Below are 18369 nucleotides of genomic sequence, written 5' to 3'. Positions count from 1 at the left end.
ATTTTTATTTGGTGTTTTTTATAGCAATGATCGTCATTTGCATGACTTACTGTTATCTGTCAGGCAACGTCTAACAATGAAGTCTCTATAGTTATCTGCCTTTTTTTACTATTTGTTTCATGTCGCACCGACACAGGTAGATCTCATGGTGACGATGATATAGGAAATGGCTAGGACTGGGATGGAAGCCAACGTGGCTCTAATTAAGCCCCAGGATTTTCTTGGTGTGAAAATGAAAAACCAAGAAAAACTATGTTCAGGGCTGCCGACATTAGGGTTCGAACTCAGTATCTCCCAACTGCAAACTGACAGCAACGTGATCCAAACCACGCAGCCACTCACTCAGTAATCATCCGTCTAACTTCAGTGGCTTGCATTTCTGATTGGGATTGATCTCCTGGGAGTTTTAATTAAAACAGGAAAAACAGGAGGAAACTTCACTCAGAGAACAACATCGCCGCCGGAATATCAATGGCCTGCCACTGTGAAATGTTTCCTGTTCTGTCTGCGATCTATATTCGCGTGAGATTTCAAAAAATTAAGACTGAAATTCATCTTATTTCTGAGCATTAATTTTCAAGAATAAATGGTAATTCATTCATAGTAAACATGTGTACGACATTAAAGAAAAGTTGGCGAGAGAAATATCTGGAATGCGGTTCATTTTATCATCGAATACAATGTGATAACTAGAGCCCGGATTTTTATGCATTAATAGGTTAGAATGCAAAGTTTCTGAACAGAGCAGCAAGTATAGTCTACCTTCACAACGATTGTGCTACGGGGTTTGCATAAACATTAAGGGTAAGGCAAATCAGAACTCCTATAATTTATGTTACTCTTACTACGTTATGGAAGAGCGGGTGGCCGAAACTCCCCATTAACCAAATTTAGTTTGCAATCTAACCTGTTACGGCATGAAAATCCGGGCTTTAGTGATAATATACAAATATATCATCCCTAATTCTGTCTGCATTCACAGTGATATTGAGAGAACGAGAAGGTTTCAACAGCTGAAATTGGTACCGATTATAGATTGTTATGTCACCTTTACAAGAAAAATACAACGAACCTCTCACGGCCACGACTTTTGTACTTTAGTTAAAGAAAACTACGTTTCTATCTGCGAAGTCACTGTCGCATATTAGCCACAATGACGTAGGTACCCAGCTATGTCTATCGGCATGATGTCGAATGCGTTCATCCTGGCTTTTGTTGCCTTGCACAGATATATTTGAGAGACTTAAAATGGTACCAGTTAAGGGTTACAAGAACAATGCAATGATGACCATCATACTTGAGATGTTCAGTGAAAACACTATATTTCAGTGAAATGAATGATTTTTTTTTTTCATTCTTGGGTTTATCTCTTTCGATAAGCATGGTGTAGAGCATCCCATCCGGTGGCCATGGTCGTTACACTTTCTCATGAATCATTTGTATGAAAAAAGCGAAAGACTGAATATTTGGGCTTCAGCGGAGCAGCATAAAGAAAACCGTACCCCCTTCCATACGTAAAGGTAATGGTTATTCTGCCCGAAGGCAGGTCCGAACCTGCGCCGAGGTGTTCCTGAGCCGGAGTTTACGTGCGGTAGGGTGGCCAGTTCCTTTCCGCTCCTCCATTCCCTTACCGCCCACCAATAGCGCGTGGCAACCCATCCAACTCCTGACCAGGCCCAATGTTGCTTAACTTCGGAGATCTCACGGGACCCGGTGTTTCAACACGGCTACGGCCGTTGGCCCTTCCATACAAAGGACATTAAATTTTGAATATTGAGTATTTTGAGTATTGATTGCATTGAGGCAAACTGTGAGAGACCAGAAAGTGTTAGACAAAGAATTTTGTTATGTTTCCCTTTAAACCTTCAGGTTTCATTCGATTTCTCTCAAACTACTGTTGTGATAGAAGAGCAAACGATATATTTTTTTGTTGTAAATTCAGGAATACTTCATTACATTAAGCCTGGCGATGTTGCTATACGCGGTAAAGGATTTCCATCAATAAGACCATGTTTACCACATACGAGTGTTACAGTAATAATACCAGTTATTCTCAGTTATCCTCTGAAGCCTCTTAAATAACTTATCACTTAGCTTCTATTCACATCGGTGTGGAAAAGGTAATTCAGAGAACGTAATTTTACAAATAGTCTTCCGATTTTTCATGCAAATGATTCACGAGAAATTTAAAATGTTTAGCAGTTGTTGTTCTATGACGACTAAATATACCACCAAAACCAGAAAAACTTCCATCTTTACAAAAAAAGAGCATAATATTTTCTTTAAGTAATTCACATGTATTTTGAATAGTAGGTAATAGAGAAATCAAATAAACACCTGTTATTTCAAGATGAGAATGCGATTTGCAGAATGAATCTATGTCCAAAAGGTGTTTTGATTCTTTCAAAACAATTGTCTGTCATTATCATCCTATTAACATGAGGTAATGGTAGATTTTTCTGAGTTTTTAGCATAAAAATTACTTTTAGAATAAATAAATCATATGCCTTTATTTTACATAACTTCACTTTATTGTTGAAATAATAATGTTTCGTAATAATAATAATAATAATAATAATAATAATAATAATAATAATAATAATAATAATAATAATAATAATATCGCCTTTATGTTCAACTAATTACTTTTGTGGCTTTCTGAAACGTCAAGGTGCCAGAATTTGCTTACGCTCATATCTTTCTGGTAGAAAGACATTTAAAATGCAGCAGGGTAGACTCACACGTGGCGTTAGTGTGCTGACTTCGAATTAAAGGAGAAGACGGTCGTCATTTTACTGGCAACAGCTGTTCTCTTGAGTCTGAGTTGTGACTCTGTGCTATTGCTATGAAGAAGTGGTGAAGTATTATGTGGCAGTGAGGTAGTGAACTCTGCTATAATTATTTAAGTACGTGTGGTATTCCATGACGTTCCTTTAATCTGTACCGCTTATATTATTTACACTACATACAGTACTTAATCTGTTTACCCTCCAGGGTTGGCTTTTCCCTCGGACTTAGCGAGGGATCCTACCTCTACAACCTCAAGGGCAGTGTCCTGGAGCGAGAGTCTTGAGTCGGGGATGGAACTGGGGAGGACGACCAGTACCTCACCCAGGCGCAACTGCTATGCTGTACAGGGGCCTTGTAGGGGAGGGGTTTGGGAAGGTTGGAAGGGATAGACAAGGAAGATGCCGTGCCTTAAGTTAGGTAACATCTCGGCATTTGCCTGAAGGAGAAGGGGGAAACCACGAAAAGCCACTTAGAGGATAGCTGATGTGGGAATCGAACCCTCCTCTACTCAGTTGACCTCCTGAGGCTGAGTGGACACCGTTCCAGCCGACGCACCACTTTTCATAGTGCGTGGCAGAGCCGGGAATCGAACCCGGGCCTCCGGGGATGGCAGCTAATCACGCTAACTACTAAACCACAGAGACAGCTTATATTTATGACATTTTTCCATTTACAGGTACGTATGGTACCTTATGGTATTTTGGCAAATTATATGTTTCCACTCAATGATAAGGATGTATCGAGGAGATTACAGCATTGCGACGCAAAATTACCCCACCCCCCACCCCAACTAACCATAGCTATATGTGTTCCTCCCATTCTGAAGAGACTTGTTTTTAAGAGGATATATAAGTTTTGAAAAACTGATTATGCGGCGCCATCCATATTTAACTTTCCAGCACACCTTTTGAGTTACTTTATTAATGTCAAGATATCATTCTAATATTAATTCAAAGCTAGATTGAAGATTTGAAGAAATTTTCATCATATTTATATTTATTATTCATTTATAGGCGATGACACCAGTACAAAGAGATAGGGTAAGGTGGTTCAATTTCGATATGGGTACAATTTCGATCAAACTAAGGTTTAGCATATATTTTCCACTTCGGAGTGTTGGTAGTACTTGCCTAAGTGTGGCCTTACAGTGCGGAAGGTGTACTGTGTTGCTAGTGGTTGTGTCAAGAATACAGCAGTTTGTGCTTCAGAGATACATATTTCTTCTTGTAGCAAGGTGAGTTGACTTGCTTAGTTTTGTGCTCTGTTATAAAACTGCCTAGTTTTCACAGGCTGGCAGACAATGATATTGTGAGGTTAGAACCATGCTGTTTATTTCTGCGTGTGCTGGCACTACCACAGAGAACTCCTCTGTGACATGTGCTGCCATCTGTTGGCATGCAGGGATAGTATGTGACGATAGATACAGTAATACCAACAGTACATTTTCGATCAGCAGACAGGTACAATTTCGATACACTAGTACAATTTCGATCGGAGGAAATATATTGGTTTAAGCAGTTAAATAGCAATATTGTGTTACAGTAAAAGTCTTGTCCGCCTCCGTAGCGTAACGGTTAACGCTATTAGCTTCCCTCCTCGGGGAGCCTAGGTTCGATTCCCGGTACTGCCAGAGATTTATAAATGGCAGGAGAGGTGGTATGTGGTGAAAATAGTACATGCAGCTCATCTCCATTGGGGGTGTGGCTGCAAAGAGCTGCACCACCTCGGAACGAGGGCACAATCAGATAAAAAGAAATATCTTTATGAAGCAAAAGAGGATGATGTTGTTATTTAAGGATGTCAGAATCTAACTTTCTCCTGACTTAAAAAAAGAATGTTTTAATTTCCTACTCTCTGAGAAACAAACAATATGGTTCCTAACTCAAATTCACATTTATGATTTCATGGTATTCAGAAGCAAACACTGCCTTTATGAACTCATAGGTCGAACGATGTTTGGAATTTTATTCGTTTTCACTCACAAAATAAAATAAAATAGCCTATGCATTAGGTTAATTTATTGACAGGGCTGTATTCTGCACATTCTCATCCGAATGTATTCGTTGATTTCAGATGCCGCGGAAAAGACCAGAAAATAAAATTTATAATAAGTGGAATCAGATAGCGATGGGAGCGGCAGTGAACAGTGTAATTAATGGGCATCTAAGCATTCGAGGTGCATCAGAATTATGACATTCCTTTCAGTACGCTACATGGCAAAATAAAAATTAAAAAGGAAATACAAGCTGGATTAAATCCACGAGTTGGAGACAAAATTGGTCGCCCAACGGTACTCACACTTGAAATGGAAGGGGCCTTATTCGAGAGGCTTCTATCGCTAGAGCAACGAGGATTGGGTCTGACGCCTGTTCAGGTGAGGAAAGCTGCATTTGAGTTAGCTGAAACGAACAATGTCAAACATCCCTGGAGCTTAGATGATAAGATTGCAGGGATTGATTGGTTTCGAGCCTTTTTGAAAAGATATCCTAATTTAAGTCTGAGAAAACCTGAAGGTCTATCACGAGTCAGAGCTGAAAGGTTAAATAAAGAGGAGGTAAGTCATTACTTCCAAAATTTGGAAAATATTTTGGAAGAAAATGACATGTTTGATAAACATGAGCGCATATACAATATGGACGAGACCGGCTTTCCTCTCAACAACAGACCTCCTAAAATAGTCAGTCGGAAGGGCAAACGCGAGGTTGTTTCATTAACAAATGTGGAAAGAGGAGAAAATGTGACAGTGGTTGCGTGTATGAGTGCATCAGGTTCGTACATTCCACCAATGGTCATTTTTAAGGGAGTTAGGAAGCGCCCTGAATTCCATGATGGATTACCTCCTGGTTCCATCGTGGAGATGAGCGATTCGGGTTACATTAACGAAGAACTTTTCATGACCTGGCTTCGACACTTCAAGAAATATAAAATGACAGGAAAGGTTCTAATCATTCTCGACAATCACGGGAGCCATACGAGCCTGCAAGCTATAGAATACTGTCGGGAGAACGAGATAGAACTTTTGGGATTGCCCCCACACAGTACACATGCTCTACAGCCGTTAGACAGAACATTCTTTAAGTCCCTGAAGGCTCATTACCACAGAAATGTAACCGAGTGGATTCATCGTAACCCCAATGACAATCTTACAAAATCAAGATTCTGCCCTATTTTTTCTACTGCCTGGTATCAATCGGCGTCAGCTGGATCTGCTATCAAAGGTTTTCAGTGTACAGGAATAATGCCATTTTCTAAGGACACTGTTCCAGAAGAAAAGTTTGCTCCTGCTGCGTTATTTCAGTCCCCTATTACCTCATCTGTTGCAGCTACTTTCAGCAGTGCGAGCAGTTCATTTGAAACTCCAGCTTCTTCATCCCCTAGCATTCCAACTACTGCCAGCAGTATGAGCACTTCGGAAACGGGACTTGTCACAACATCAAACGAAGTAAATGAAGACAAGATCGACACCATAACGCCAGCATCAAACAAGAACTCACCCCAAGATGCTGTCAGAGTAATTCTGCCAACGCCAGAGAAGAAAGTGTCATTACGTAAACGGAAAACGCAGACATCAGTGCGACTTACTTCAGACGAAAATCTGGAAAAAATCAGAAGCAAGAGACGTCTTTTTCAACAGGCACAGAAGAAAAGTAACGATAAGGGTAAACACGGGTCTGCCAGTGTAGACGAAAGTATTATTCGAAGCAGAAGATTGCCAGCAAACGACGATGAGTGTGGATTTTGTTTGATGAACTATTACTGTGTACAATCAATGAAAAAAGGTGACTGGATTCGTTGCCAGAAATGTAATGTTTGGTATCATGAAATATGTGTTGGTGCAATAGGAAAAAAACACTTCGTATGTGGAAGATGCCAGTGATCGAAGTTGTACCAGTAGGTGATCATAATTGTACCCGGCGAGGTACATTTTCGATCAATTACATTAAACTATGTTTTTTAATCTTGTATCTAAACTAACCATTGTAATATAGTAATACATATAGGAATACATTCACTACATTTCAGAGTATTTGTAACACTATTTAAATTCACTCTAGCTTATGTATTTTTTCCGTGGCAGCGAAATTTGCCTTTAGTGATCGAAATTGTACCACCTTACCCTACAGGTATTCTTAGAGGAAAGTCCAATTAGGTCTACGAATAATTACAATTATAATGAAGGGTGAACATTCTTATGCATTAACAAGAAGCCCTTAGATATATATATAAGGTAGCAAGAAAATATAACATGAAAGTACAACAGGAAGAGAGGACTCCGGAATCAATATCAAATGAGCTGGCAATAGTGCCTTAAAAGTGTTAACGTAAAATTCGAAACTTCCAAAATTTAAATGAACTATTTTTTTACATTGCAAAAGGAGAAGTTGTTGCAAGGAAAAAGGTCACGTTCTTTAAGGAAGTGGATAAACACAGTGGATGGGAAGCCGGGTTTCATACAAGAAGGTATCTTAGCAATTAAAGAGAGAGATTGAGAGAAATGTACTTAATCTGCCTTTTTAGACAGACGTTTCGATGAGATAGCCATAAGGAAGCAAGTGGAAAGGGATGGTGAGAAATTTGTTGACTGTGTGAATATGGGGGAGGGAGTACATATTGATGATGTGAAAGAAGCTACACATGTGAATTTTGAGTGGTTGTATGAAAAAATGATGATTGGAAAATACCACTAGGTTATTTTCTGATCCATCAGCCATTTAATGCAGAAGAAACAGGGAGTCATTTGATGTGTGCACTAGAACTTCTGTATGACGAAGCGACACGATGTGTATCTGCGATATCTGATGGTTTAACAAGTAATATAAGTATCCTGTTGCAGGTAGTAAGGTGCTTTCTCTACATTAGATGCTTGTCATACTTTTAAGTTATTAAGAAATATAATTTATAATTTAAAATTTAAAAGTGTTTGTAGATTCGGGCGAAAATTTTGTCGAGTTCAGCTATGCTGAAGTGCTAGACAGAAAAAAATTTACATTTGGGTAATAAAAAGACCAAGCAGCCGGTTACAGAAAATGAAGGTTCGAGTGAAAGTTCACGTTATCAGTGCATCTGTACGTAACGCTCTGAGATTTCTCAATTTTGACTTGAACATGATAAAATTTGCAAATTATGAGGCAACTGCTAATTTTATTTATTTGTCTGTAGCTTTGTAACTCAAGAAATTCATTTGCTAAGGGGTCAAAGGCTGTGATAAAAGAGGTAAATGAACTTACATGAAGCATAAATTGAGAAGTTTGAGTGTTATAGCTTTAATTTTAAATGTGAAATTGGAGTTCCATTACATAAGACTGTTCGTAACACACCAATGATAAATATTCTTACTTGGTGCAAATCATTGATAGAACATTATAATGAGTTTGGTACTGCTGTAAAGCTATCGTATTTATGTACACATTGGCTAAGTCAGGACTGTGCTGATCTTTCTTGTTATAAAATAAGAGGTCGACTTGGACAGAACAACAATCCCTCGTATTTTCAGTTCAATGAAGAAAAATGCAAACCTACTGGTAATTGCGTCTCCCAGAATGACACATCATTATTCTTCTGGAAAACTAAGACTATGGAAAGAGATAAATGAAATGTCGTATGGCTTTTAGTGCCGGGATATCCCAGGACGGCATGATGCAGGTCTTTCTATTTGACACCCGTAGGTGACCTGCGCGTCGTGATGAGGATGAAATGATGATGAAGACAACACATACACCCAGCCCCCGTGCCATTGGAATTAACCAATTAAGGTTAAAATCCCCGACCCGGCCGGGAATCGAACCCGGGACCCTCTGAACCGAAGGCCACTACGTTGACCGTTCAGCCAACGAGTCGGACATGGAAAGAGATGTTTGTTCTTTAGAGGATCCGGTTGTATTCACTACAAGTAGGAAATTTGATTAGCACAATGTTTATGATAACACTGTAAGTACGGATCACAGTTATTGTTTTCATTTATCTCTGACTTTTCGAATTCTATAACAGTGTACACTGCTAGATATACAGTCAGGAAGGAATTTCGTCAAATGAAATGTGCAGTATGTTTGTCTAGTATGACATGAATGAAATTTTGAACTTCTACAATTTACAACTTATCAAAACCAAATGTAAACACAAGCACATATTAATGATATATATAACCCGTCGCAAAACTTGGAGTTGATTAGTTTATTGGTTGCAAAGTTATTGACAAATAATATTCATTCTTGTGTGTTGCATGGAACATGTTCTTTACGGCACAGTATTAGTTTCATTTTTGGGGCTATAATTTGGCAGACTTGTCAAAAATACTCATATGTTTAAGAACAACTCCGGATTTTGCAGTTAGGTATAAACTACTGGAGATACATTTCTTCAGTTTTTCGTTATCCACACAATAGGCAAAATTCTAGTTTCATGCTGTTTCAGCAGTAAAAATATGAAGGTAATATTAAACTGATAAGAAAATTTCAGATGAATAGGATAAGAACTCTATCGTAAGGAACATTTTATGCATGGCAAAGAGTTGAAACAGTTTCGAGATAGATAAAAGCAACTGAAAGGTTTAAGAAGCATACTTGCGTTAGAACTGGCCTGGACTGTAAATTACTCTCTCGGGCCTACTACAAGGTAAATATATTCCTGCAGTATTATTTAAATGGTAGTCCGAAAGAACTTTGAAGTTAATTTTGTCTGACAGCTTGAGGGAAACAGGCGTCAGCTGCCCTTCAAATCCGACATTTGCAGCTTTAAAATTGGCGGTAAGGAAAAACTGACAACGGGATTCAAAAGATTGGGACTGGGTGGTTGTTTTAAGGTTAAAATTGAAATTTCGGTTTTTGGTTAAAAATCGCAAAATTTCAGTAATTAAGCCGCTTAATGTGACCAAGCATGGGGACCTAATTAAACGAAAAACCCACCGTCGTCGCCACTTAGTTCGCTACAATGACGAATACACACTTTTTTCACATCAAGTATACTCGCCATTGATGGACTTGCAATAATAGCTCCGTTATTACGCCTCGCTCTATAAAAATGTATCAGATATATTTCTGTAATTATTACTATGTACACGTTATAGACAGAACTAATATTTCCGGATATATTAGGAAGTTTAAGAAAAATAATAATCCTTTATATTTCCGTTGTTATTCCTAACGCGGAAAAAAATGCTTGAAACATAAGAATATCGGAAATGACATTTTATGCAAATTTCATTACTTAGAGTTTTTCGATACAGATAAAATTCTCTCTCCAAACCAGTCACTCTTGACAAGGCTTGGTGGGACATCATGTGTGGCTGCATAGTTTCCGCCATGTTCTCTTATCCTGTGCTGGATGCATCACTGCCAGCTAACTCGTTCATCTACTGGTCGATCTACCTTGTTGGAGTTCTTCCTCGGGGCCTTATTCATTGCAGGTTGCTCTCAACTATCAGCTTCTCCGTAGATCCACTCCTCCTTGATATGTGATCAAAGTAATTCATATTTGTCTGTCTTCTCTGCATGAGCCTGTCCTTGATCTTGATATCTCCTAGGATAGTCCTCTGCTCTTTTAGGTTAGTCCTTGGACTCGGCGCTGTACCCACATTTCATTCGTTTTAATCTTCCTGCTGTCGACATATTTATATTATTTATTTACAAGTTGCTTTACGTCGCACCGACACAGATATGTATTATGGCGACGATTGGACAGGAAAGGGCTAGGAGTGAAAGGAAGCAGCCGTGGCCTTAATTAAGGTACAGCCCCAGCATTTGCCTGGTGTCAAAATCGGAAACCACGGAAAACCATCTTCTGGGCTGCCGACGGTTGTCGACATATTAACGGGAACAAAATAATATTTCCTCAGTCATCAGTCAATCACCACTGATATGCATTTAGGACAGTCGCCCAGGTGGCAGATTCCCTGTCTATTTTAACTTATTCTTTTCTTAATTAATTGCAAAGAATTTGGCAACTGACTGCACATCTCCCTTGGTAAATTATTCCAATCCATAACTCCTCTTCCTATAAACGAATATTTGCCCCAATTTTGCACCTTGAATTTCCAACTTTATCTTCATACTAGCTGTTACCCACGGCTTCGCTCGCGTGGATTTCGTAATTTGATAAAAGTAATCATTCCTCGGTATTGCACTAAGATTTTATCTGAAAATCCCAAAATTTTAAAAACTCACAAAAAATTGTGTTTAATTTACCCCAGAATCCTTTGTAAACCATGTTCTTGGTATTGCCTTTTGGGGCTAAGATGACCATGAGACATACTGTAGAAATTTGTGCGTGAGAAAAAGTCCTCTCTGAAGTCGAAAACAAAAAAGAAAAGATGTGATTCTTTGTCTTTAAACGATTCCAAATACCTATTTCCACATCTATAATATCTCGAGATATAAGTATCCCCTAAAAGGAATTCATCTTCTTTATCAGCCCTTCATACCCGCCCTGCCCCCTCCTCCCACATAATGGGATTTTCTGGAAACAAACCTGACACATGTTTCTTTATTTCTAAAGGAGATTTCGAATACCAATGTTCACGTCTGTAACACTTGAGATATAAGTATCCTCATAAAAAGAATTCAACACCTTTTCCACATCCGTTCTCCGTCGTTAAGTGTTTTTCCGAAAACAAAAAAGTATAAACTTGCATTTTTAAAGGAATTTCCAAACACCAGTTTTCACGTCTGTAACGTGTTAAGTTTTTGACATATACTGTAGACATACTCATTTTAAAATTTCACCCGCTTTTTCAATTCTGTTCGCCCACTTAAGTGCATTTTCCGAAAACAAACGGATTTTTTAATTTTTAAAAGAGATTCCAAATACCAATTTTAACGCCTGCAACATCTTCAGTTTTTGTAAAATATATATATATATACCCTCGTAAAAGGAATTCACCTCCTTCTTCACTTTTTTCAACCCCCACCTTTAAGTTGATTTTTCCGAAAACAAACAATACGTTTTTGTTTGTTTTTAAAGGAGATTCGAAATACCCATATTATCGTCTGTAACCGCTTCATATTTTGAGGTAGAAGTATCCCGATAAAAGGAATTCAAATTCTTCTTAACTTCTTTCCACTAATTCCCACCCCCACCCCCACCCCGCCCCCTCCCACTCTCCATAAGTGGACTTTCCGAAAACAAATATACGTATTACTTAGTTTTAAAGGATATTCCAAATACCAATTTTCTGGTCTGGAACATGTTAAGTTTATGAGATATACTCATTATAAATATCCAATCGTTTTTTCAATTCTTTTCACCCCCTTAGTGGATTTTTGAAAATAAAATATAGGCATTTCTTTATTTGTAAAGGAGATTCCAAGTACCAATTTTCTCGTCTGTAACATTTCAGTGTTTGATATATATGTATCCTCTTAAAAACAATTAAACTCCTTCACTTCTTTTCAACCACCTCCCCCATTAAATGTAATTTCCGAAAACAAACGTACGTACTTCTTTATTTTCCAATAAATTTACAGAGACCAATTTTCACGTCTGTAACATATTCAGTTATTGAGACATAAGTATCCTCAAGATTTCAGCTCCTCCTTCACTTTATTTCATCCCCACCCCTTAAGTCGATTTTTTGAAAACAAAAATGCAGGTTTCTTTATGTTTAAAAGAGACTCCAAATACCAATTTTCACGTCTGATACATGTCAAGTTTTTGAGATATAAGTATCCACATATAAAGGATTCAGCCCACTTTTCCGTCTTTGTATACCCCCTCCCAATGAATTTTCCGAAAAACAAACAAGTACGTGTTCCTTTATTTTTAACGGAGGTTCAAAATGCCAGTTTTCACATAGGCAACATATTAAGTTTTTGAGGTGTAAGTATCCCCATTGAAGGATTCAACCCCTCTTTCAGTCCTTTCATTCCTCTCCGCCCCGTTAAATGGATTTTCCGACAAAATTGGCATGTTTCTTTATTTTAAGGGATATACCATATAGCAATGTTTACGTCTGAAACATGTTGAGTTTTTGAGATATACACATCTTAAAAATGCAACCCCTGTTTCACTCTTTTCACTGCCACCTAAGGTGCATTTTACGAAAAGAAAAACATGTCTCTTAAAAAGGAGATTCCATGTACCAATTTTCACGTCTGTGACATCCTCAGTTTCTGAGATATAAGTATCCTCTTAAAATTATCCAACCCCTTTTTCACTTATTTTTACCCCCCAATATTGAATTTTTCGAAAACAAACAATATATGTTTCTTTGCTTTTAAAGGAGACTCCAAATACCAACATTCACAGCTTTAAACTTACGTTTTCGAGATATACTCATTTTAAAAATTCACCGTTCTTTTCACCCCCTCAGCGACAGAATGTCGAAAAATCCTCTCTTAGTGAGCACCTACACTTTAATACAAATGTATCCCCTAAATTTAATTTCCTTCTGTTCAGTAGTTTTGTCTCGGCGATAATGAGTCAGTCAGTCAGTCAGTCAGTCGGGACATGTTATTTTATCTACATGAATAAAGTTGTAGGCGGTCCGCTGTCTGTAATTTCTTTTGTTTTGCCAATTCTTCAGATATTTATCCGTTTTAGATGAACTCAAGACCGAATCGTTTTTTTTTTTTTTTACTTTTCGTGTCTGTTTTTATGTTTGTCTGTTCCACCATCACGTCGAAACGGCTCGATATATCTCAACTAAACTTCATATTTAGAGTGTACTCATCCCGGGGAAGGTTTCGATATGCATATCATTTTAAAATCTTTGAATAGACGGGGGTTTATAGGAAAACCAGAACGGTTTTCCTCCATTTTCTCTTATACTATTGACTTTCTGAAAACTCCGTGGACCGCACGTGAAACGTCTCTTCATTATAAACAACTTTCGTTATGTTCATAATTTACCTTACTCTTCACATGACGGAGAAATTTACTATTTTCTGCGGGTATCATGCTCTGCATTGAGTGACCGACAGACCGACAACGAACCTACAGGTTACCATGGCAACGTCTCTGACTGGTTGCCAGCAGGGAAGTAACGTATTACCATTTAACTCATCATGCTTTTAAATTCGTGGTTGTTCCTTGGGTAGAAGGCAAGAGAGGCGTCAATCGGCCTATCTGCGGGATATTAGTGGAATATCGTTGGAGGTTATAACCGCCCTCGAATAGCTTAAGTAAGAACACCATTAGTCATCTTCTTATCTGTTTACCTAAGAATCACTGCGCCTAAATTTCTCTTCTGTTACCGCTTTATTATATCTATAACTCACACCAGCATAATTTATTGAGGAGCATTTGTTTTTCCAATACATTCACTTGGCATTTACATATTTGTCGTTAGCCGGCTGTCCTCAGCTATAATCCATTTTGTATTAATTTCAACTTTCTTAACTGTATTATTTTCTTCGTTAATTACTCCGTATGTACGCGAGTGATACTGGATATATTTCCCCCAAACTTGATATTTAGAATCCACCTGTTCTTGGGTATGTTCTATGGCAAATATTGTTTCTAAATCCCTGAACTGACTGGGGATTTATACGAAATCGAAACCGTGATTTTGCACTCCCTCAAAATATACACAACCAAACTTAATGGAAATATACCTGCCTTGGAAATTAATTTCTAAACCTTTTTCTCATGTGCATCATTTCGATACCAGGATTAATAAAGGAGATATCATTAACGGACCGTTTTTCGGTACAAGTCCCACCGGACTTAACTCAAGAATAGGTGCGTGTAAAGCGCATTTCTTACAACTTGAAAACTACTGAAGATATCCGAACCAAAATTTATATTTAGCATCCACCTGTCCAAAGGTATGTTTCAAATGTCAATAACATTTCATGTTCCCGGAATGGACTGGACGTTTATAAGGAACCGAAATGGTGATTTTACTCTTCCACAATATATACAGTACATGACTAACCTGACTGGAAATCGACCAAACGTGATGGAATTCCATCTCTAAAACTCTTTTTTCATGTGCATTTTTTCGTCAAGAGGATTAATAAGGGAGATATCATGAATGGTCAGTTTTGCAGGTTAAGTCCAGCGGGCATAGCCCAAAAGGTGTTGTACGTGGAGCAGATTCCTTATCTATCTATATAAATAAAATCGTAACGACTGTGTGCCTCTACATTGACTATTTTGGCGAAATTTTCGCACTTCTACCCGTTTGAGGGGTAATTATGACCATCTGCATATTTTTTTGGTTTAGTTTCCTGAAAGTCCTATTTTCCCTCCTCACCCAAAATCCAGATTGCCGCATAATCTGCTAGACGAAAAAGAAAATTGAAATTTGACAAAATTATACGTTTTAGCCTGTAACGGACAGAAAAACTTCCAAGATCTTTAACTTTTTCACTTTTTAATCCCCGAAGAATATCGAAATATGGAGGCAATTTCAATGATGGTGCAGACCTTCGGGAAGTCCTATCACATAACGGATTGCACAATCTCCGTTCAATTCGGAATGATCTACAACCTTGTTCTTATGACTTTTTGTCGTATCTGTATCCCTTTTACGTTTGATTTTTCTCTATTAATCGATGTTAAGTAAATTTGGACTTTTCACATGCATAATTAATTCTTTCAATCACTTACACTATAGAAATATAAAATCATCAAAATCTTCATGAAAATTGGCCCAAATGCTATGTATGTAGCTGTCACATAATTATCCGAAAAGTAATGCAATGTGAGATATTCTTACAAAAACTTTACCCTGCTCAACGTTTCTAACTCGATCTGACCTAAGAATACATGAGATAGTATAGGACCAGCCATTTAGGCCACTAAATCTGGCGTCTTATGGTACGATCCTTTGACGAAATGAAGTTCTGCAATATTGTAAACACGCATATACTTTCGTAAATCGATCTATATTTATTCACTGATGTCGATTTGTAGCGATCGAGAAAGGGTATGTCTGCTATTGTAATCAGTACTCCCTACACCGACTTTGACTGACAGTAGGAATGGGGTTCTTCTCTAACTCCTGTGTAACTGGCATTAGTAAGGAAGGCCTACCATTGGAATGAATAGTTCACTTCTCGATTTGACTTGCAGAAGGCAAGGGAGCATGCAGTTTTGTTTAAAACTCCCCTACCCGATTGTGTTTGGCAGTAGGCAAGGGTGCCCGCCATTATAAACAAACGTACCCATCTAAAATGTGACTGGCATTAGGCATAGTGGCCTGCTATTTTGATGGAAACTCACCAACTCGGTGTGACTGGCAGTAAGCTGGCTGGAAGTAGGAAAAGGGGCCTGACATTATAATGATAACTGCACAACTCAATTTCGAATGATAATAAGGTAGTTGCCTGCCATTATAATAAAAACTCCTCAACTATTATCTGTCTTGAAGTAGGAAAGTGGGGCTGCCATTGTAACGAAAACTCCCCAAATTGATTGTGACCGCGCAGTAGGCAATTGGGCCTGCAATTATAATGTAAACTTCCCAACTCGATTGTCAATGGCAGTAGGCAAGTGAGCCTGCCGTTATATCACAAATCCATAAGAATCACTTTACATTGGAAGGAGCGTATGGGGACCTTCCCATGACGTTTCTCGGATAACGCTAAGAGACATGCAATTTTAAAACAATCTTATTTACTGCATGCCCAGTATTTACTTCGATATTCGAATACAATGTAGAATACCGTAGCGAAGCACGGGTACATTTGCTAGTATATATATATATATATATATATATATATTGCGTCTTCCTTTAGAAAACAAAACTTAAACTTATTCGTCTACTAATATCATTGCACGCCATCTCACCTGTTTTAATCCACTTAATACTCATACGCCAATGCATATAAATACATTTATATATAGTCTTGTACTATCCTCGACCATCCCCGTAATTAAATCTGGAGTTTCCAGAAATTGAGTCATTTCATTTTGCCTGAAGACGTGACAGATAAAACAGGGAGAGAGAGACAATTAATCTTACAATTTGCATTACATCGCACCGACAGATAGGTCTTATGGCAATGATGGGATAGGAAAGAGTTAGGAGTGGGAAGGAATCGGCCGTGGCCTTAATTTAGGTACAGCCCCAGCATTTGCCTGGTGTGAACATGGGAAACCACGGAAAACCATCTTCAGGGCTGCCGACAGTGGGGTTCGAATCCACTATATCCGGAAAAGAATTAAACGGAACCTGTTTTCGACTGTCGTATACTGAGATAAATAGGTAGTATAAAGCAAAAATTTGAAGAATACAGACAAAATTACTATTTGTCCAGCTCCTTGGCTGAATGGTCTGGGTCCAGTCCTTCGGATCACAGAGTACATACCTTGATTCCCTATCAGGTTGTGGATTTGAATTGTATCTAGCTAATTCCTCTGACTCGAGGACTGTGTATTTCTATTTGTGTCAATCCCCTCCTCTACATACACACACATCCCATCACACTACCAATCACCACAGACCCATTCAATAATGAATAAATCCTTCCACATAGGGTTGACGTCAGGAAGGGCATCCGACCGTAATACAGGATCAAACCAATATTTGCTACACAAATCATATCTACTTCACCGGGGTGGGGAAAAAGCAGAAGGGAAAAACGGAAAAATATTATTCCATTTTTACAAATGTATGTTTTAGCGAGGATTCGATTTTTAAAAATCAGTATCCCTTTAAAAGCATACCAAACTCGAGGAGGTTAAAGGAATCAACAACACCAAGTAACCTGAAAAACCGAGCAAGTGTCCGAGTGGTTTGGAGAACGTAGCTGTCAGCTTGCATTCGGGAAATAGTGGGTTCGAATCTCTTTGTCGGCAGCCCTGAAGTTGGTTTTTCTGTGGCTTCCTATTTTCACACCAGGCAAATGCTGGGGCTGTACCTCAATTAAGGCCACGGCCGCTTCCTTTCCGCTCCTAACCGTTTCCTATCGTATTGTCACTATAAGGCCTGTGTGTGTCGGTGCGACGTAAAGCAAATTCTAACCAAAAATAAAAATTGAAACGCTATGTATGATTAATTCAATAAGAATTTCAAGATAACCTCTTATCAAGTAGGCATAAATATCTGCCAAGCTTCGAGTTATAAGTTTACATAGTTCATTCACTAAAGTCACACCTAGCTTGATTCAGGTGATAAATTATTGGCCTAATAATCGAGAGGTACGGAGTTCTAGTCTCGAACGAATGAATCTATTGACCTAATTGCGACTCAATTCATTTGCAAATGAGTTAAGTAAATTTGATTATCTAACAAGTATTGCCTCATCTTGCTGAAGTAAGAATGAGAAAGTGCGCTAGGAATGTTGCGAATCACCTTAGGTTCCTGTGCAATGAACGCGTGTCTAGGAGCGCTTGACTCATGTCACTTGTTCAAGCGACCCGGAACGACCACCTGCTCCATATTCTAACAAGGACTTTCATTCATTGCATATTATCTTACATTTGCATAGATTATATCGTAGATACCACCAGTTTACAAGCTCCATTTTATTTCTAAGAACAGATAAAACTTCACACAAAAATTCCGTTAGCTGTTAAAATGTCTCTTAATTACCGACGCATATTGTACCACTGTCCCTTTCTCTTGCAGACCATACTGTATAGAACTAGATTGCTAGTTAACGCCACCTTGTGCACGCCTAATGAATGGTCATTGCG

The sequence above is a fragment of the Anabrus simplex genome, chromosome 8, assembly GCF_040414725.1.
Source record: "Anabrus simplex isolate iqAnaSimp1 chromosome 8, ASM4041472v1, whole genome shotgun sequence".
Lineage (NCBI taxonomy): Eukaryota > Metazoa > Arthropoda > Insecta > Orthoptera > Tettigoniidae > Anabrus > Anabrus simplex.
This window is presented reverse-complemented; position numbering follows the sequence as displayed.